The 21,511-nt window shown below is 37.2% G+C and overlaps 1 protein-coding gene across 4 annotated transcripts in view; it reads left to right on the top strand.

The window, feature by feature from the left end:
• Positions 1–21,511, top strand: part of kcng1 (potassium voltage-gated channel, subfamily G, member 1) — a 77,916-nt gene that overhangs the window by 34,166 nt on the left and 22,239 nt on the right. The window contains exon 1 of one of the 4 annotated variants that reach the window (XM_055188612.2): positions 15,259–15,420. The exons of the other annotated variants lie outside the window; for them this stretch is intronic. The gene's annotated coding sequence lies outside the window, so the exon portion shown is untranslated. Of the gene's footprint in view, positions 1–15,258; positions 15,421–21,511 lie in introns of those variants that run through there. 4 annotated transcript variants of the gene reach the window in all.

Consider the following 21,511-nt stretch of genomic DNA (forward strand, 5'->3'; position numbering starts at 1 on the left):
AAGAATAAATAACAACAAAGTACTTTAAACGTAGTTTATTAATATAACAAGGAAAATAAACAATGCTTGTTATTTTCGTAGATTACCTAGGAAACCAAAACAACGTTATTTTCGACAAGGTATTTGTTCCAGAGTTTAGTAACTAGTCAGAGCATTAACTCTTTCACCGCCATTGACGAGATAACTCGTCAATTAAGAGAAAACGCTTCCCCGCCAATGGCGAGATTTTCCGTCTTTCCGCAATACCGCTATTATCCACCAGGTGGCGCAACTTATACAACCTGGAAGTAGGGCCTCACGTGAAAGAGAAAGAACTCCGTGTATGTTTTAAAGATCGCTCTGCATCTGATCTCTATCAAAAGTCCTTCGCAAAAATGGAATTATCTCATTATCTCATAATTGGGTGTTTTTGAAGAAACCTATGCATGTTTGAGAGGTGATTACAAGAGAACTAATGAAGGTAGGATGAAAAGTTTTTTTTTAGTTTGAAAGGAGAGGGTCTGTTCTTTCATCTGATATATTGTTTGTTTATATATTTAAAGAAGAACATTTTCTGGAAGGCATTAAACTTTTGTGAAAATCATGAGAAATGCTGGCGCTGGCTGGCAACTTTTTTTAAAAACGCTGGCGGGGAAAGAGTTAAAAAAACCTGAAACCGGAAGTTAAGTTCGGACCAGACGCGTATCGCGTCATCGCACATGCGTCCGCTGAAACGTCTATACTTTTGTGGCAATCGTTCTCTGATGATATCATCTTGACGGCTTGCGAAGCATCTGTTAACTCCGCCCCCTCCACATTTCAGTCTGTTGCGAGTTCCATTTCTGAATGAAATGCCTACTTTTCTTTATCCAATTAATTCAAAGTGGGAAACACAAGCCACGGACGCTATTTTTTTTGCGTGATATTCGTAAATATGCAGTGCTTGAAGTGGGCCGGTACAGTACCGGCACTTCTCAATTTTTATTTTCAGCGTACCTGCACTTTTTCTTGTGTGGCGGCACTTCTCAAGTACTGTGCCTCTCCAAGTCAGGGCGTCAGTGAATGTGTAATTAATAGCAATGACATCACACTACAGGGAGGGAAAGTGAATTGTCAGCCAGAACATCCAGATAAAGTAAACACTGTCCGCAGGGCTTGACATTAACACCCGTCAAAAAATGCGGGTAGATTTCAGTGGTGGCGGGTAAGACAGCTACTCCTTCTTGCCACTTTTGGCAAGTTAAATATAATTTTGTAATTGTAGTTTTCTTAAAAGCCATGAAAAAAATTAAACAATGCACGGTGCGACACTACAAAACTACAACTCCCATGAGCACTTCCTGCATATAAAGAGCTCAGGGTTTACAGTATCTGAGAGCGCACGTCCAGTTTTGTGCAAAAGAAAAATTAAACCTAGGGGAGAGAGGTTCACGCTCATGCATCATTATCTGCTTTTGTCATTTTGTGCAATAATAATTCCCTCTCAAAAGATTTCAGTACCTACAGGGTTCCCACACCTTGTTAACTTCAAATTCAAGGACTTTCCAGGTCTAATACCCTCAAATTCACAGACTAAATGTGGGGAAACATTTCAAGTGAGAGCAAGGTTACATTGTGTTACCTTTTAAGATACATTGTTACAGTTCGCTTTTGAGGGAACCCGCGCTGCGTCACTGCGGTGACACTTTGGGGACGCTTCCAGGGATAAGTGCGTCTGAATGTGTATATCAAATTCAACCAATGGTGAGGCTTAACGACAAAGACAGAGTGACGTGAGAGCCAGGAAGTATATCGTATTCTGAAATATTGCCAAAGACGGCGTTACAGGGACGCAGGAAGTATGGCAAGGGAGACGCAGCGTCTTATTCCCTTCTCAGGGAACAAAAGTTACATACGTAACCCGAGAAGTTTTGATGTGTCAAACACAACTATGCAAAAAAAAGCATTTTGGTATGAATCAACATTCTCATGTAGTAGATTTAAAGCGAACAGTTTAGCACGTGTACTTAAAAAGTCTAGAAATTTTATGATATTATCCTACACTACACAGGGAATAATATGGATTTTTTCCAGAAAACTTCTTGCATAAAATAGATTCAAGCACTTTCAATGACCTGTATCTATATGTATATTTTCAAAAACTTCACAGGGCCTTGAATTTTTTTCCCAGATTCACAAACTTTCAGGGTTTCAAGGACCCGTAGGAATCCTGTACCTAAATATAGAGTCTTAAATCACAGAAACCATGATCAAGCTTATAAAATAAAATTTGCATAAACAAGCCGACAGTAAAATTCATGTCTTGACTCATAAGAAAGTATGGAACTTTTTTTGCCCCACTTCAAGTACTGGAAATATGTCACAATACTGAAATAAAGTCGATCGTGACTTCCTGTTCTTGGTGACTTTAGGTAATATAGTTACTACTGACCTATACATTTTCATCAAATCCCAGCTTATAAACCAAACTAATTGGCCTCAAGATTCTGTCAAGGGTTTCGTATTCTGTGTCATTTTAGTGATTCATGAAGAGGATCCAGCTGTTTCCGGTGGCGGTGTGGGGTAGATCATCAAACCCACCACACGGAAAATTCTAGGAGCCTTTTGTTTGTCTTCCAAGAACCACCGAAAAACATCCTGCGAGACAGACTGTCTTCTGACTTCTGTCTGCAATTATACGGCTCAATCTCTCTGAAAGGAAAACTGCCAGCCAAGAGCAAGTTATAATTATGACCCTCCAATCTGTGATCTCTCCATCCTTAAAGTGTTAATTGATTTTGACACAACATTTTGTTCTGCTAAAATCCGCTCTGAATTTCAAACACGTTCTCGGTTCTGGAATTCAACAGAATTGCATGGATTTAGGTGACGGAGGCTTGCAGAGAAAATTTTCACCCCAAATAAAACTGACTATCAGGCTCTCATTTCTCATTTATGCATTTGGCAGATTTATCCAAATCATGCAGAATACAAATGCATGCTTCAGTTTCAGGTTAAGGTTGTATGAAAACTAAATGTCATCTTGAAGATTGTGATGGTTTCATTTGGTCAGGTTGAGGAACAGAAAGGTTGACCGATCTGGAAAGCAACTCTGAACCCTATTGTGATAGAAATAGGGGAGAACGAGAAATCAATGGTTTGATTTTTCCAGCAAACAAGAAGATCATGTGTCATGTCATGTCTTTTAGCTACAGGGTGTATAATTTGTAACGTCTTGCTGTTTCGAAACCTGCGACAGTTAGAGCATGTCTTTTCAAAAGAGGTGATGCAGATCCTCCGTTTAGAGGCCATTCCTCCAATGACTGCACCATATAATCATCCAGACATGTGCAAATTGAATTTGCCTCACAGTAAGCTGGCATTTCCCGGCTTGGAATTCCAACAAGCTGCATGCATGCAGGAGAAAATGTGTCAGCCGAATGGTTTGAATATTCAATAGGGTTCAAAGGGCAAAGATACTCTTGATCTCGATGTAAATGTACCATTTGCTTGCGAGTGCTCTCTAGGGGATCCTTTGTTTATGGGTAGCGTTCTGGATAAATTGGCTGGAAAGGAGCTGTTTGTCTGCCTATCTGCATTGACCTACTGAAATAAAGGCCAGAGAGAGGGGAACTTGACTGTAGTAATGATGCCATTAGTGTTTCTGTCAACCCTCAACATAGGGTCTCACGGGTGTGATACCATTCTGGCAAGATTTCATTATAATTACAGATGTGTTTGATTTCTTGATCTCGCCGTAACACTGCCTAGATTAATTGGGTCTCATTTACTGAATGTGTTGCCCTTATGAATATCTTTGCCTAATATACATAGACACTCAAATATTTGACCCAACAATGGGTTGAAACAACCCAGCATAGGTTAAATTACAACCAATCAAGTTGAGTTTGTCCCTTTTTGACCCAATGCTGGCTTGAAAATAACCCAGCAAAAACGTTTTGTTGCATTTGGAAGATAAAAGCATTCAAAATGTACTGTCACTTCCACTTACATGGAGCAACAATTTCTATGATATCATTCTTCACTTCAGCTTCTCATCAGATTCTAAGCCGTAAAGTAAACTAAATGCTATAGGCTATTTCAAAAAGGGGGAGGAGCCACTCATTATGTCCCACCCTAACTTCCTGTTTTATTGTGTCTTTGGATGCTTCTCAATTCTTATTTGTGCATCCTCGTTTTGTTTCCTAGCTTCTTTTCTCCCGTCTTAGCTCCACCCCCCCTAGGATGGAGGAGTCAAAGCATTAAAGGCGGGGTGCACGATCTCCAGTGGCGGCCAGTGACTTCTTTATTCGAGGGCGCTTGATGCGAAGTTCGTCACACTGCTGATTGGCTACAAGTGTTTTTTGTGATTGTGACCCGACTCCTTTTTCCAAAGCGTTCTCAAAAATCATGCACCCCCCTTTAAGGGAAATGGCATATCTTCACTTTCTGTATTAAGTTCATTCTCTATTTTCAAGTGATCGAGTGCATTCAAGACTAAAAATATTAAACAAGAAAAATTAAACCTTAAACATAAAAAGATTATGTGCATTTAAAATTAAATGCATGTAAATGACCAACATAATTTGCATATAATATAGATTATTTAGTGATATTTTGTGTGTGTTTTCTTTCGTTATCAAAGTTGAGTCACGGATCAAAGATCTCTGAAGGTCTTTCCAGGGTTAATGGGAACTCTCAACAGAGATACACAATATGTCTGGAGGATTATGGGAATATTACAGCCTCCAGGGCAAACAGAGCAAGTAAATTGGTAACATGCTGGCTTTTTGCAACCACAACCATTAGCATTGCTGGGTAATGACATTGCAGCAGACCCAAACTAATGTAGCTTACTTTACTAAATACATAACTCAAATACAACACATGCTTACTGATAAAATGTATATCCTGTAATGCACTATAAGTCATCTTGGATTAAAGTGTCTGCTAAATGCATAAATGTAAATGTTTTAAATAAAATGACTGTGAAGTTAATAATGCACTATTTTAGGATAATTTTTTCCCCTTTGTTTGTGTATTAAATGACAGTGCATTTTATTTCTACCGTATTTTGAACAGCAAAACAATCAAATAAGCTTTTCTGCACCCTTTCTAATGATTTTGGATGCAAAAACTCATTTGTGCCGACGGGCGAGACGAGAAATGCAAAATTTTGGTTTGGGAACATGTTGCTGTCGCTCTTATGGAGTTGCCAGTCGCACTGCAAAAGGCAATTTTGTCCCTGTGAATAGGTTTGGAATCACCGCTGTTTATGTGCTGAATATTGGCTGCTAATCGTGTCATTAAACCTGAAGTTATGAACGGACAGGTGGAGGCCAGAGACTGATAAACTCACATGGTCTGTCCTCTGTTTCTCTCTCTGTAATGAGTTTGGCATTTTCAATCTCATTTTACCGTTGGAGCATAAGGCTCAAAGCAACGTGACAATTTGCCATGTGTTCGCAATGCAAAGTGCCTGCGATGTTTTGCTGTTATCATCATCATTAGTTAACCTTTTTTAAATTCACAGTGTTCTTGGCTGGTAAATCAGTTTTTTATCCACACAAATTCTGAACAAAACACCTGAAAAGTGAATTTTTCATTCTGGTTATTCCGGTCTCCTCCCACAGGCCGAAAACAGGTTAGGTAAATTGGGGCCCCCCCAAAATGTGTGTGAATTAACTTGAGTGGATCAACTTGTGTGATGTGAAGAATAAATAAACAAACAGGAAAAGAAAGAAAAATGACTGTCAAATCTTAATTTTTATCCAAAGCTCTGAATTTTTGTTTCAGTTAAAAATCTGATATGTCCACAAAAGGCTTGTGTCACACACATGTCTGATGGTTTTTATTGCCTGTTTTGAATAGAAAAACCTGTGAGAATTAAACTTAATTTACAGTGGACCTTTTAAAAGTATTTTACAGAAATACATAAGCAGATAAACAATTTTAAATTATTTAGTTTTTCACTGGAAAGTGACATCGTACTGTTGTAAGGTATGAAGCTAGAATTTACTTTCCTTGTTTATCAATGATTTGTTGTCAGTGTTAGTGTGCAGAAAATGGTCAAAAAAGTCCTTATATGTACTATTTAGGTACAGATATGTGTACATTTGGTACCAGTACCACTGAGGTACCGTACTAATATGCACTCTTTGGGACCAGCATGCACCTCTGAGGTAATATGAAGTCTGTAGGTACAACAGTGTACTTTTTGAAAGGGTACCGCCCCAGTGACAGCCATTTTTGGACAATTTTGTGTTTGACAGGTATGTTCCAAAACCAATATGAGGACCAATACCAAAGATGCTGATCCTGAATCAGCTAATTTTTCCATGTAAAAAGTGAAAGCTGCTCTAATGAAAAAAAAAACAAAAACTTACTTCAATTGGTAATTAGTTTTATAAACTTAAATTTTTTTCACTTTAAGTGAAAAACATTTAGTGAAAAAACTTTTTAAAATGACTTAAATTGGTAACACCTGATATAGTTAAACATTTTCTACTTAAATTTTTAACTTAAAGCGTAACTAAACCCCTGGTCAGAGCCTGACTCCACCCACTGGCAATATTTGAAAAATGCAAGATCCCAAGGAGATAGAGGGGACGAACTAAGTGTGTATGGTGAGATCGTAACAAGGGCGTGGTGATCTTGAACCTGCTTACGCAAGGTCATTTTTTGGACCCACCATCCAATAGGAAAATTCAACTGCAGAAGGCACCGTTCAACCTGAAGAGGGCAGCACTCAGACGTTTTTACACCACATATTGTAGTATTGAAACACTTTATATCCAAATGTCAAAAAACTTACTAAAATCAATGAACAGCACTAATAAAGCCCCATTCTTACAGATCATTAAATAAAAAAAGTTGGTTTAGGGTTTAGTTACGCTTTAACTCTTTCCTCGCCATTGACGAGTTATCTCGCCAATTAAGAGAAAACGCTTTCCTGCCAATGACGAGTTTTTACGGCAATCCATATATCTCCATTATCCACTAAGTGGCGCTCCTACCCAACTTAAAAAACTGAAGTACTACACTGATCCAAAACAGTAAAAACTCTGTGTATGTTGTGATCATCGTTCTGAATCTGATCTCTAACAGAAGTCCTTTACAAAAATGCCATTATCTCAGCTTTTACTTAAAATTTTGTATTTTTGAAGAAACCTACCCATATTTGAGAGGTAATAAAAAGAGAACAAATGAAGATAGGATTAAATTTTTTTTTTTGAAAACAGAGGGTCTGTTTGTTCATTTGATATATTGTATGTTTATAATGAAGAAACATTTCTGGAATGCATTCATCTTAAAATCATAAAAATGCTGCCGCTGAGTGGCAACTTAAAAAAACACTGGCAGGGAAAGAGTTAACGTGAAAAATGTTAAGTTGAAAACCATCAAATTTTTAGGCGTGACCAATTAAAGTACATTTTTAAGTCGAATGGGTTCACCTTTGGGTCTCATTAAAATTTTTGTAGCAAAGGTGGACATTATGTTTTCGGATCTCAGTCTGTGTTTAAGGGGTTACAGCAAATGAGATGATTACCAAATCTAATTACCAAATCTTGAGAGAGAGACAGAGAGAGAGAGAGAGTAGCTGCCATTACTGTGTCTGATAAATATTTAGTTTAACGGACTGTAAAAACGAAAAACAAACTCTACTATAGTAATTACATTTGATAAACACTTTCAGTCTAGTGTCAGCCAGTTATTGTGGTTTAGATGAATATCTCCAAATCACCCATGGAAGCTTTTATGAATAAAATATAACAGCACATAAACAGATGAGAGAGTAATGTAAGCTAATCCACTGTCCAAGTGTGTGTCTCAGAAGATAAACACTTTTATACTAAAAATCATACAGCATAAGTGTGCAGACAAAAAATACATGCATACTTTTAAAATACTAGTCCAATACTGTGTTGTGTTAGTGCATGTGTGTTAGCTTTAGTTTTATGCCTCAGTAATAATATTTTTAGTAGATGCATAGTAGATTTGTGATGTCCTGGGTGCTTTTGTAGCTAAAGAGCAATGTTTTAGCAGTGCATAGGTCAAAAGTTGGATGGCAAAGGAACACACATTGTGAAAAATTTAAACCTTGAGGGGCAGTTTTCCAGACAGGCCTTAGTTATATTAAGACATTTAGGTCGATTTTACAAATATACCAAAACAAAAACAATACTTGAGACATAATAATGACACAGATACATTCACCTAAAAGATTATTAGGAACACCATACTAATACTGTCTTTGACCCCCTTTCCCTTCAGAACTGCCTTAATTCTATGATTTCAATTGATTCAATAAGGTGCTGAAATCATTCTTTAAAAATGTTGGCTCATATTGATAGGATAACATCTTGCAGTTGATGGAGATTTGTGCGATGCACATCCAGGGCACAAAGCTCCCGTTCCACCACATCCCAAAGAGGCTCTATTGGGTTGAGATCTGGTGACTGTGGGGGCCATTTTAGTACAGTGAACTCATTGTCATGTTCAAGAAAACAATTTGAAATGATTCAAGCTTTGTGACATGGTGCATTATCCTGCTGTAAGTAGCCATCAAAGGATGGGTACATGGTGGTCATAAAGCGATGGATATGGTCAGAAACAATTCTCAGGTATGACGTGGCATTTAAACGATGCCCAATTGGCACTAAAGGGCCTAAAGTGTGCCAATAAAACATCCCCCACACCATTACACCACCACCAGCCTGCACAGTGGTAACAAGGCATGATAGATCCATGTTCTCATTCTGTTTATGCCAAATCTGACTCTACCATCTGAATGTCTCAACAGAAATCGAGACTCATCAGACCAGGCAACATTTTTCCAGTCTTCAACTGTCCAATTTTGGTGAGCTTGTGCAAATTGTAGCCTCTTTTTCCTATTTGTATTGGAGATGAGCGGTACCCGGTGGGGTCTTCTGCTGTTGTAGCCCATCCGCCTCATGGTTGTGCGTGTTGTGGCTTTACAAATGCTTTGCTGCATACCTCGGTTGTAACGAGTGGTTATTTCAGTCAAAGTTGCTCTTCTATCAGCTTGAATCAGTCGGCCCATTCTCCTCTGACCTCTAGCATCAACGAGGCATTTTTGCCCACAAGACTGCCGTATACTGGATGTTTTTCCCTTTTCACACCATTCTTTGTAAACCCTACAAATGGTTGTGCGTAAAAAAACCAATTACAGAGCAAATTGTGAAATACTCATACCGGCCCATCTGGCGCCACGCTCCATTGCACCTTTCTTTCCCATTCTGACATTGAAGCCGTTTCTCAATGTCAAGGAAGGATCCTCGGAAGCTAGAATTTCGAGGATGCTACGTCATCGACGTCCGTCGAAGGACTGTTCCAATGTCGAGGATCGCTGAAATTTCAGCCAGGACTAAGTCCTTCGTTCGAGAAATATCCCATATACAGGAAAGGATGCAAATTTGTATAATTCGCGCTCTTTACGCGCTGAAATCACCCACAATCCTATGCGCGCAGCACCGAAAGCACACCTTTCAATCACGCAATGACGTAATGATGTGCACTTGCTACCCTGTTCCATTTAACGTTTTCTCCGAATGCTTAAAGGAGCCTCGCCTAACCTCTGAAGGAAGTGACTTGTAAGGACTAGTCCTGCCAAGGAAGTATCCTTGACATTGAGAAACGGCTACTGTTTGGAGTTCAGGAGATTGTCTTGACCAGGACCACACCCATAAATGCATTGAAGCAACTGCCATGTGATTGGTTGATTAGATAATTGCATCAATGAGAAATTGAACAGGTGTTCCTAATAATCCTTTAGGTGAGTATATATGTTAAGATACGCAAACATGCATTTTAGTCTGGGACTTGGATAAGCCTTGTGCAGGAAACCACCTCACAATGCACTGTAAGTGGTGCATAAATGTAAATGTAAGTCATATTTGTAAAATATGATTTAGTATCCATCTGTCGTCTCATTGTGCTGTATATTATTTATTTTTCTGAATGCTAGATAATTTGTGAATTACACAGCTCATTGCTTTAACAATTTTAAAGCTCACTAGTGTTCCCAGCATTTCCAGACTTCTTGTCTGGATGTATATTGATCTGAATGTCCCCATAATGACACTAAACCTCAGCCTTGAGGCTGCATGGTCAGAGAAAATTCCCTTATTAGCTCACCAGAAATGTAAAACCACCCTTAATGTAGTACAAGCACTGCTAAATGGGACAATAATGGCAGTTTGAATTTTTAAGGGCTTGAATTTCTAAATAGTTATTAGATTATGTTGTATAAGACAGGACGAGTAATGGGATATATAACGGAGTCTGTTATAAACTCTTCAAAATAAGGTTGTTTCACGATGCCATATAAAAGAACCATTTTTGGCTAAATGGTTCCCTAAAGAACCTTTAAAGTCGGCATGAAACAGAAGTAGCGATTGTCTTATTTTCCCCGTCGTGATGTATATCCAAGTGAAACGGCTTCTGAAATGAAAAAAGGACTTAATTTCGTCCATTGAGAACTGATTGCATCACTTGAAGTTAGGCCATGTTGCTAGTTGCTAATTGCAATCTTTAATCGGGCCAGGCCATCGCACCATTCCTCATGACCAGAAGTAAATAAAGAAATTGTTTAAAGGAGGGTAGGGACATTTTTTTAAATTATCATCACATGAATGTTTAAAAAATAATCATTGTAAAAAAAAGCCACAATATTCCATAAAAATTGTCAAGAAGAAATGACATCACTGTAAAGAAACCTTTTAAACCTTTATTTATTATTTTTTTATAATATTTATACATTCATATTATAAAGTGTTTCAATTTTGATTTCTAAATATTTCTTTTTGAAAGGTTTTGAAATCTTTATAAACTCAGGAAAAGTATTTCTAATATTTTTCTGTGTGAGGGCTCTGAGGTCAGCTGTTTTTGCGTTAATATTTTTGGTACTATTAGTCAGGGTTTCCCACATGACCTTTAATGGTCTTCGATTCCAGCGATGCCATCTGCTGCCTTTGATCTTGCTGTAAGGTTTGCCTCCAGCTTTTCAGCAAACTGCAGTAGAAATTTTGACTGTAGTTTTTGGCTGACCGGGCAGCCACGGTGACCCGCAAGGGTCATCTTTGGCAAACAGTGCGTCTGCCTGAAATACATCATGTTTGATTTGTGTTATTTTAACACTTTTAACGTTACTGATTTATGGATTTTATTGTTGTAAAGTTTCTCTATCATTGACCAAACCCTCATGCTGTGGCGAATTTCAAACAGTGAGATAGATGAAAACACACATGTGATGTTTATCTCAGTGGTCTTTATTATCTCTGCTCGAAGTGTTTGTTAATTTTCCGGTCGAGTTGTTGTCTCGATCACCAGCATTTAATAAGCAATTTAAATAATTTATTTATTGCAGTCATTTCATTAAAGTCCACAGAAAAAAACTGTTTATAGCATTAACTCTTTAACCCGTTATTAGCTTTGCAGTCGCCTGTCACTGTGAGCTTTCTCCACTGCAGTTATTTCACCAAACTTTAATCTTTTTTGATAAACCGTAACATTGTTGTAATGCTCAGCTGATGCATTTGTAGCCCCGAGACATTCATCTCAATGATGGCTTGCGATGACTTGACCCGTCACCTGTTTTATTGCCTTTGTCTCAGCAGTTTTCTCTTCCTTTGCTTATTGGTGGCTATGGGCATTCTGCAATATTGATTTAATACGGTACACATGAAGTGTTGTTCATGAGATGATATTATTTTTAGTGGTGCTGCTGAGAGAAACATCACCATTGATACTGCTTATACTCAGGGTTAGTGTTTTTGTTAAGTTTTGTTAAAAACTAAAGCACGTTGTCCTTAACCAGACTAAAATGTTAAAATCTAGTTTATTCATATTTTCCCCTATGTGTTTTTAAAATCGAAGCTGCACTTGAACCTTCACCAAACACTTTATTACTCATCATGTGAGAGATTGGTAATTGTGATTTTTGTAAGTCAGGTGTCGGCCGTCGCACAAATACTGTACATGATAGGTGGATCAATAGGTAATGAAGGCCGCCAACACAGGCAGTGTTTCAGCGATAAAGCCCTGCTGCAAATCACCGTACGTGCCGAGCATGCCGAAGATTGTTTAGCCCCGAGTATTTGTTCAATTTCTTTTAAACTCGTTCCCCTCGCTGCCGTCTTAGTGGATCTGTCAGATCTTTCATCAGGTGTTTTCTTTGCAGTTGTTGCTAAATTACATTTATTAGCTTATGAATGTGACACATCTGGATTGTGAGAGACTGTTTGATGGTTTCTAGAGAAGTACAAGATATTAAGATACATAAGGGCATGTTTTATTTACTGAATATTAATGTGTTAAAGCTGTAGGGAATACGATATTATTGTTTTTATTGCAATAGCAAGGCTGTTGATATTATAAAATTTAGGCGGGCACACATCTGGAAGTGATTTGACAGGAGCATGTCACTAATATTTTGAAAAGGACAGGGTTAAAAATATAAAAAATTATATAAAAAAATATAAAAAAATATTATATAATAATAAATTGGATTCACTTTAATTTGATGTGTTTGTTAAAGGGACAAACCATTTTTTAAAAAATATGCTCATTTTCCAGATCCCCTAGAGTTAAACATTTGATTTTAACCTTTTTATAATCCATTCAGCTGATCTCCAGGTCTGGCGGTACCACTTTTTGCATAGCTTAGCCCAATCCATTGAATCTGATTAGACCATTAGCATCGCGCTGAAAATAACCAAAGAGTTTTGATATTTTTCCTATTTAAAACTTGACTCTTCTGTAGTTACATTGTGTACTAAGACCTACGGAAATTTTTAAGTTGTGATTTTCTAGGCCGATATGGCTAGGAACTATACTCTTATTCTGACGTAATATTCAAGGCTTTTGCTGCCGTACTATGACATTACGCAGTGCCCGAAAATAGTCCCCTTGGTAACTTTCAATAGCGGGGGACTATTTTCAGGTGCTGCCTAATATCACTACGCCTGCTGCACCCATGTTATGGCAGCAAAGTCCTTGATTATTATGCCAGAATGAGAGTATAGTTCCTAGCCATACTGGCCTAGAAAATTGCAACTTGTAAATTTTTGTCGGTCTTAGTACATAATGTAATTACACAAGAGTCAAGTTTTAACTCTTTGGTCATTTTCAACCCATTCTCACTGCCCAAGGCATCAAAAACTGAAGCATGTTCAAACGCCTTCAGCGTCAGCACGAAGACTCGAAGGGTGCCCCTATGCGTCACTATATCGACGAAATGGGAACTCCGTTGCTTTCATGGTAATCCCTCAGCATCGGATATAGACGAAATGGAATCCAGGAAGGTGATGCTATCACGTTATGCGACGTCAACAGATGCGACGTCAACATATGCGACGTCAATGTATGCGACGTCAACGTATGCGATGTCAACGTATGTGACGTCAACATATACGACATTAACGTATGCAACGATTGGCAAGATCACGCCGCTTCTGGACGGTAACTACTCAATGTTTTTCCAATTATTTACCATTGTCGCTTGGGGTTGGGGTTAGAACGACTTTCTGATACATAAAATTACATCCTAACCCAAACCTAACTCTAACCCTAACCCCAAGCTACAATGGTTTAAAAATCAGAAGACAAAAAATATAACCCAGTACTTAAACTGACATCCTAACCCCAAACGACAATGGTTTAAAAATAGGAAAAAGTTACTGCCGATCGTCGCATACGTTGACATCGCATAACATGACGGCATCACCTTTCGGGATTCCCCTTCATCTATATCCGACACTGAGGGATTACAATGAAAGCAACAAAGTTCCCATTTCGCCGATATAATGACGCATGGGGGCACCCTTCGCGTCTTCGTGCTGACGCTGAAGGCGTTTGAACATGCTTCAGTTTTTGACGCCTTGGAGAGTGAGAATGTGTTATCATTTTTTAGTTTGATGCTAATGGTCTAATCAGATTCAATGAATTATGCTAAGCTATGCTAAAAGTGGATTACAAAACGATAAAGATCAAATGTTTAACTGTAGGGGAGCTGGAAAATTAGCATATTTAAAAAAGAGTGTCCCTTTAAAGGACAAGTTTGGTATTTTACACTTAAAGCCCTGTTTTCAGATTGTTTATGATGAAATAGAACGGTTTTGACTGAAATTTGGACATATGATGCTGGCCCAAGAATTTTGGGGTGTTTGTTGTATTACCCCCCACCTCTACATTGGCTGCATAGGTGCACAGGAATAATCCTTCCTAAAATACATTAAACTTTCGTTTACAAAGACGTGAAACTCACTGAGTGGTCAGGGGTGTTTACTGATATGCTCACGCAAAAATCGCTGCAAAAGATGCTTTCCAACAGGTTTTTGTCATAGTTTTTGTCTAACTCCATTGACTTGTATTAGATGTGCTGTGAGGTACGGTATTACTCCACCGGGAACGTTGTTTGTCAAAACCGTAATATTTCATCATAAACAATCTGAAAACAGGGCTTTAAGTGTAAAATACCGAACTTGTCCTTTAATATAAAGTTATGCATAATTGTTTTTCTTATAGTTATATGTATGATTATTTCCACTTTTTAAAAAAACTGAAACATCTACATATCTAGATGCTATACATGTCCAAAATGTACACTCTAAAAATACTGGGTTATATTCAACCCAACCTTGAGTCAGAAAGGGACAAACCTGACCCTCTGGGTTAAATTAACCGAGAAAAAGTTTATATTTGACCCAACAATGCGTCAAAATAACCCAGAATCGATTAAATTACAACCCAGCGGCGCGGCTGGTTTCATCCCTTTTTGACCCAATGCAATGAGTTATAAATAAACCAACAATTTTTGGTGTCACATATCAAAATACAACAACCGATGTAGCCTTCACTGTAAGAAAAAAGGTCCCTGGGGCATACCCTTTCAAAAAGTTCATCTTTGCACTTAAAGAGTTTATATTGGTGCCAAAGAGTGCATATTAGTACCTCTGAGGTCCTAAATGTACACATCTATACCTAAATGGTAGCATTATAAAGCAGTTTGTCTGACAGCGTAGAGCAAAAGAGCAGCCAGAATAAAGACAAAATGAAGGGTGTCGAACTCACAGCGCTAAAGAGATACATACGTGTCCGTCACTTCAAAGACGCTTGCCTATTCCTGCTTGAAAGAAAGCATCCTTCCTCCCGTGGTTGGTTGCTATGGTTATCTCTCAAAAGCTCTCAGAATAATGGCACGTCCCACCTCTGATGTCAGAGCTGTTGATGTGTGTGTGTAAAGAGGGAGGGGGAACAGTAGCCTGTTGCTCATGATCATCAAATGTACCGCCAGCGCTCCAGAAACACGGAACTTGATCATGGATCAGCTGGAACGCTGAGCAACAGCCTGCGTATCTTCTTCTGCTTTCAGAGTCCGAAAGAAGCTTTGCTTTTTATCTCAAAACATCATGAACTGCAGATGAACTGATTATAACAAAAGTAAGTGTCTTTAGCTGATGTTTGTATGCTTTTTTGTGAAAGCTTTTATACACATACAGTATGATACAGGGAAGTAGATGACGTCTTGAAAACTTGTTTTTGATAAGGAGAAAGAAATGTGAGATGTATTTATAAAGCGTGCTGTACTTCAGTAAATGTGCTGAGATGGTGCCTGTGGTACGCGTCCTGTGAGTCAGAAGTATTGCGCTGGTATGGGCTGCACAAATCACATCAGGGTTGTTTAACTGATCCGATTACAGTACCTGTAGACTCATGAGCTTGTAGGAGTTTGTGAGCGGATAAACGAATATCCATGAATACTTCAATGCATAAAATTCATGCACATTGCACATTCTTTGCATAAAACTTGTACTGCGCATATACGCACAGTATATCTGTGTGTGTGTATATGTAAATATGTAAGTAATTATATAACAAAAAGCTATAAATACATACACGTATACATATAGTATTTATTTAATTATTATGTGTATTGTGTTTATTGGTATCTTAGTAACTCAAATTCAGCATTTATATAAAGATTACCATCATGCCTGCTGTGATCTTCGCTGTTGGAAAAGATTCAGATTTTTTACTTGTGAAGTGATTTATAGTGTGTGATATTCCTTATGTTATTTCTTCATTTTAAGTGTGAAATGAGCTGCTGTTATTGATGTGAATATATTCTTGTATTCCTGTCATTATTGTGACTCGTGTGAATTCTCATACTTGATCTGCTGTCATGAATCCCAGTGTCAAAATCACTTTTCTTGGATATCATAGATTCGGCGCCTGATAAGCAGAAAGTGACAAAGTCAATCTCTCTGATGAAAGCCAAAGATGGCAGCAGTCAGAATGTGTTTTTCAGATAAATCAGCCAAACTGAAGAATTTAATAACATAATTTATTCAGCATCTGCATTACAGGATTACACAGAATAAATCCAGTGCAAATATTTGAATGATACAACTGCTGTGCAAATATGAAATGATAATCATTTTTATTATTTTTATCAAATTATTCCACAACAGAGAAAAGCTGCCGAAGTTGTTTTTTTAATGTTAGGTTGTGACGAAGTATAAATCATGATTGTGTAAATGGTTTAGGCATTGGCATGTGTGTTCAGAATAGGGATTGGACTTTAATGCACTCTCAGAAAGAAAAGTACAAATCTGGCACTGGGTCTGTACCCTTTAAAAAGATCCTAATATGTAACCCTGGACTACAAAACCAGTCATAAGTTGCTTTGATATATTTGTAGCCAACAATACATTTTATGGGTCGAAATTATCACTTTGTTATGCCAAAAATCATGAGGATATTAAAGGTGATGAAGAATGCATTGTAATAATCTGTTAAATTTTTCTCTGATGTCTACATAGAAGGGTTGTGGCTTTATTAAGTGCAATAATTATCCAGGGATGCTTTTACATGTCCATTTACAACCCTAGAATTTGCCCCCAGAACGAAATGGTCTGTTATTACCTTATTTGAAAGGGTCATGAATAATAATGTTGAGCTCTGCTCTGATTGGCTGTTTCACAGAGCAGCTCATTTCAGTAGCTCTCTGTGTGTGTAAATAGATTTTATGTTTGAGCCTGTATCAGAAGAATTTATGGAATTTGAGGGAATAATTACATGTTTGGAGATTGTTACTGGATGTTTCTGAGTGGTAAATTTGTGTTTTTTTTAGTATGGACCTGCAAAACATAACTGTAACGTCAATAGACCCCTTCAAGGTTTGTAAACATTGAATGATTATCGGGTGCGCCCGCAGCACGGGGTCGAACTGTTCATACTATTTAGGCTTTATAATTTAATCTAACAGTGCTGAAAAATGATGACTTACCTCAAATGAAGTGAGCACTACAAACACAAGCCTCTTTGATATTTGCGTTGTCCCAGTCTGCACGTTAAATGCTTGCAGCAGCAGATGTTGTATTTTTTTGTTTTTGAGATTCTGCATGAATCGCGAAAACTTAACGGAAGACCTCGTGCGATTTTCACAGCCCACAACGTAAGTAGGCATTTTTGACGATACCGAATAATACGCAACTCAATCAGCTGTAATGACTTTTCTGACCCCGACATGCGCAGTGGGAACAGCCTGTGACGTGAACCGTGAAGGGGTCTATAGTAGAACTTCAGCCTAAACACTAGCATGTAGCATTAACTAGCATATAGCGTTAACTCAGCACTACATTGTACTTTATTTAATGTTGGGGCATTAGGGCTGGGACAACGCGTCAACGTAATCAATGACGTCAACTCAAAAAATACATTGACGCAAAATATATACGCGTGCTCGCGTAGCAGGAGCCGTTCTATTTTTGCTGTGCTGCTAGTGCTCACGCTCAATTAAAGTGACAGTGCTTTGTTTATTGTTTAAATGCTCGTGGATTGACACGGTCTTAAAGGAATATTCTATTTTCTTAAAAGAAAAATCCAGATAATTTACTCACCACCATGTCATCCAAAATGTTGATGTTTTTCTTTGTTCAGTCCAGAAGAAATTATGTTTTTTGAGGAAAACATTGCAGGATTTTTCTCATTTAAATGGACTTTAATAGACACCAACAATTAACACTTAACTCAACACGTAACAGGTTTTTTTAATGGAGTTTCAAAGGACTATACACAATCCCAAACGAGGCATAAGGGTCTTATCTAGCGAAACGATTGTCATTTTTGACAAGAAAAAAAAAATGCTCTTTTAAACCACAACTTTTCGTATAGATCCGTTCCAGCGCGACCTAACGTAAATGCGTAGTGACGTAGGGAGGTCACGTGTTACATATATAAAACGCACATTTGCGGACCATTGTAAACAATAAACTGACACAAAGACATTAATTAGTATCAGTTGAAATACAACAACGTCGGAACGGTCCTCTTTCAACACACTTGTAAACACTGGGGAGGAGTTTCGCGTTCTTCCTCTGTGACCTCTTGACGTCATGACGTATTGCGTGGGGTCAGCTGGCGCATCACGACCAGATCTAGACGAGAAGTTGTGCTTTAAAAGTGTATATTTGTTATTTTTCTTGTCAAAAATGACAATCGTTTTGCTAGATAAGACCCTTATGCCTCGTTTGGGATCATTTATCCTTTGAAACTCCGTTGAAAAAAACTGTTACGTGTTGAGTTAAGTGTTAATTGTTGGTGTCTATTAAAGTCCATTAAAATGAGAAAAATTCTGCAATGTTTTTCTCAAAAAACAGAAAGACATCAACATTTTGGATGACATGGTGGTGAGTAAATTATCTTTTAAGAAAATAGAATATTCCTTTAAGGTCTTTTGCATGCACAATGTTTACATAAGAAAGAAACAATTGCGTTTGAGGCTCACAATGTCATTACCACGTGGAGAACTCTTATTATTCATGGTGTCTAAATACAATAAATAATAATCAAACAAATAGTAAATACATAAATATATGAAGTGTTTGGTTCCAAAACGAGATAACTCAATTTTTTACATTTTTGTCAAAAGATGTTTATAATTATGTTATCATGTTTTTGTTGTTTTATTGTGCTACTTAACTGTCTCCTTTTTTTTTAGTATTGAAGGCTTAATTCAAAACAAACAACTGCAGTTTGATTGATATTAATTGGAATGCACAATCAAAAAAAACAAGATTTTTTTTTTGGGGGGGAAACGAATTATTTCGTTTTGGAGCCAATCTCTTCATATATAAAAAATGTATGTATCATTATTAATATATGCTGCTAATGACTTTATTTAGACAACATTAAAAGTGTTTTTATTTTCAATATTCAGATGCCATATTTTCAAATAGTTGCCAAATATTGTCATGTATAAATCTCAATTAAAAAAATTGACCCGTATTTTGTGGTCCACGGTCACTTATGGGTACTGATATTTATACATTTGCAACGCTATCTCACGAGAATTCATACATATTTTATGAGTGGGCTAATTCATATTAATTCATACTACCACATTCGTAGGTTTTGGTACAATTTGCCTTGACCCCTGTGACGTTGGGGTTAGGTGCGGGGTTCGGTTTTGTTGTTGTTTTTTTCATGAGAATCGTACAATATTGCACGATTAACTTTGTATAAATTGAGACGAATTAGCCAACTCGTAAAATATGTAAGATTTTTTGTGAGATCAGGCTGGTATCAATATGTATCTTTGAGGAAAAGGTACCATCACAGTGACAGCTTTTGTACCTTTTATTCTGAAAGATTGATTATTTTAAATGTCAATTTAGAAATGGCATGAAATAAATGGATCTACATTGAATGATAAAACTCTAATAATTACTTTTGTCACTAATCAGATGTAAGTAAGTGACATGCGTTGACAAGAAGTTTGTTGGTCTGATTTTCTTGGTTCTACTGAAGAACTCACACGATGCTCAAGCACACGCTGTCATTAATGCAAAAGAGAGACTTCTGCACCCCACTGCAGTGTACATCAACATATCAGGGGTCAGAAGGCTCACTGTGGGCGGTTTGGGAAGAGTTAGTGATATGACACTTAGTCATAAGTACACTTATATTAATGTGAAATAGAGTTTCTTGGTTGGCGGAGTTTTGAGTTGCACATCTCTATCCATGAGTGGATACAGTCATGATTTCCCCTATAGGTAATGTGCGCTCTGTGTAAATGATATTATCACGGGGTACAGTCGTGGTAACTGATGGGTGGCTCAAGGTTAAGAATGAGTTACATTTGCATATTATGAATTTCAAATCTGAAAATGACACACATCAAAATGAGTGTATTAAACCAAGACAATGATATATTGTTTGTGTGTATAGAATCTACGAAAACTTTCTCGCTGAGGTCATTTGCACGATGAGAAATAAACTCAAGCTTATTGAGAAGAGATTAGATCTCAAAACATGTTTATGCATAAACCTTTCACATAGAAAGACTTGATTTATAGGTTTGTTGTATAGGCAAAGAATAGCGGTTGTGTAACTCCGAACATGGCTGTAGATCACCGAGCTCATTTTGCCATTTCAAAGTGGATGCAGACTTATGGGTGGTCCGTCAAATTTGTTTTATTAATTCTCAGGGTCAGGGAGAAGGTATAGACATTAGGTAGATGGACATTAGGTGGGTGATTCTCACGAAAACTTGGTTTTAAAAATGTCAAGCATGAAAATGTAAAAATTGCTTAAATTTACTTTTTTTCCCACTAGACATTCAAAAACAAAGTCTGGAGTAAATGGGAACATTAATTTAAAAACTTTTACTTATCAGTTAACACTTTTTGTAACATAATTTAAAAAATTAGTCCTAAAAAATCTCATTACCGCAACAGTCAGAAAACATCAACACTGACATATTTTCAAAATGACATGACGAACCTGAAAGAACATAATTTGAAGATTCTGCACATGCATTTAAAATCAAAGTATTATGCTTCTATTAATTAAATTAACATTTAATAAGCATCTGCTGCGGTAATGATAATCAAAATGTTGTGTAAGCATTCTGACAAGACAATATTTCAAATTAACTGTAAAAAAATGATCTTACCTGGTAGCCATCTTGAAGTAACTGGTCCATGTGCTTGGTCACTCAAAATCAAACTTTATTAAAATTCTGTATGTGTGCTTAAACTGTTCTCAAAAAGTGTTGCGGAGGATGAGAACATCAGGCATGGACACATCATTTTCCTAATTTTTCTTCATTATTATTATACATGAATATATTCAGTAAATATTTTTTCTGTCATCTAAAGTAGTCTAAACAAACATCCATTTATTTTTTTTCTTAATATTTTTGTGTTAATTTGATTAAATTACAACATAACGCATGTTCAAACACAGCCGGACACATTGCGGTAATGAGAATTTCAGCAGAAAATGAGATCAAATTTACAATTATAAATTCTTATGTTGAAATCACACATTGTGCAAGGTAGAACACAGTATTGTGTTAATTCTGATGCTTTTTAATGTTACTATATTACACATTTTAAAGCTACAGTAAAATCATTAGTGCCGTGGTGTTTCAATGGTTTCGTGAGAATCACCCAGTTAATGCAAAGATTTACATTAGAGAACTAAATTAAATGTGCAAGTTAGCTTTTTTATGTCTCAGTTTCAT

This window comes from Misgurnus anguillicaudatus, chromosome 13 (genome assembly GCF_027580225.2).
Source record: "Misgurnus anguillicaudatus chromosome 13, ASM2758022v2, whole genome shotgun sequence".
Classification (NCBI taxonomy): domain Eukaryota; kingdom Metazoa; phylum Chordata; class Actinopteri; order Cypriniformes; family Cobitidae; genus Misgurnus; species Misgurnus anguillicaudatus.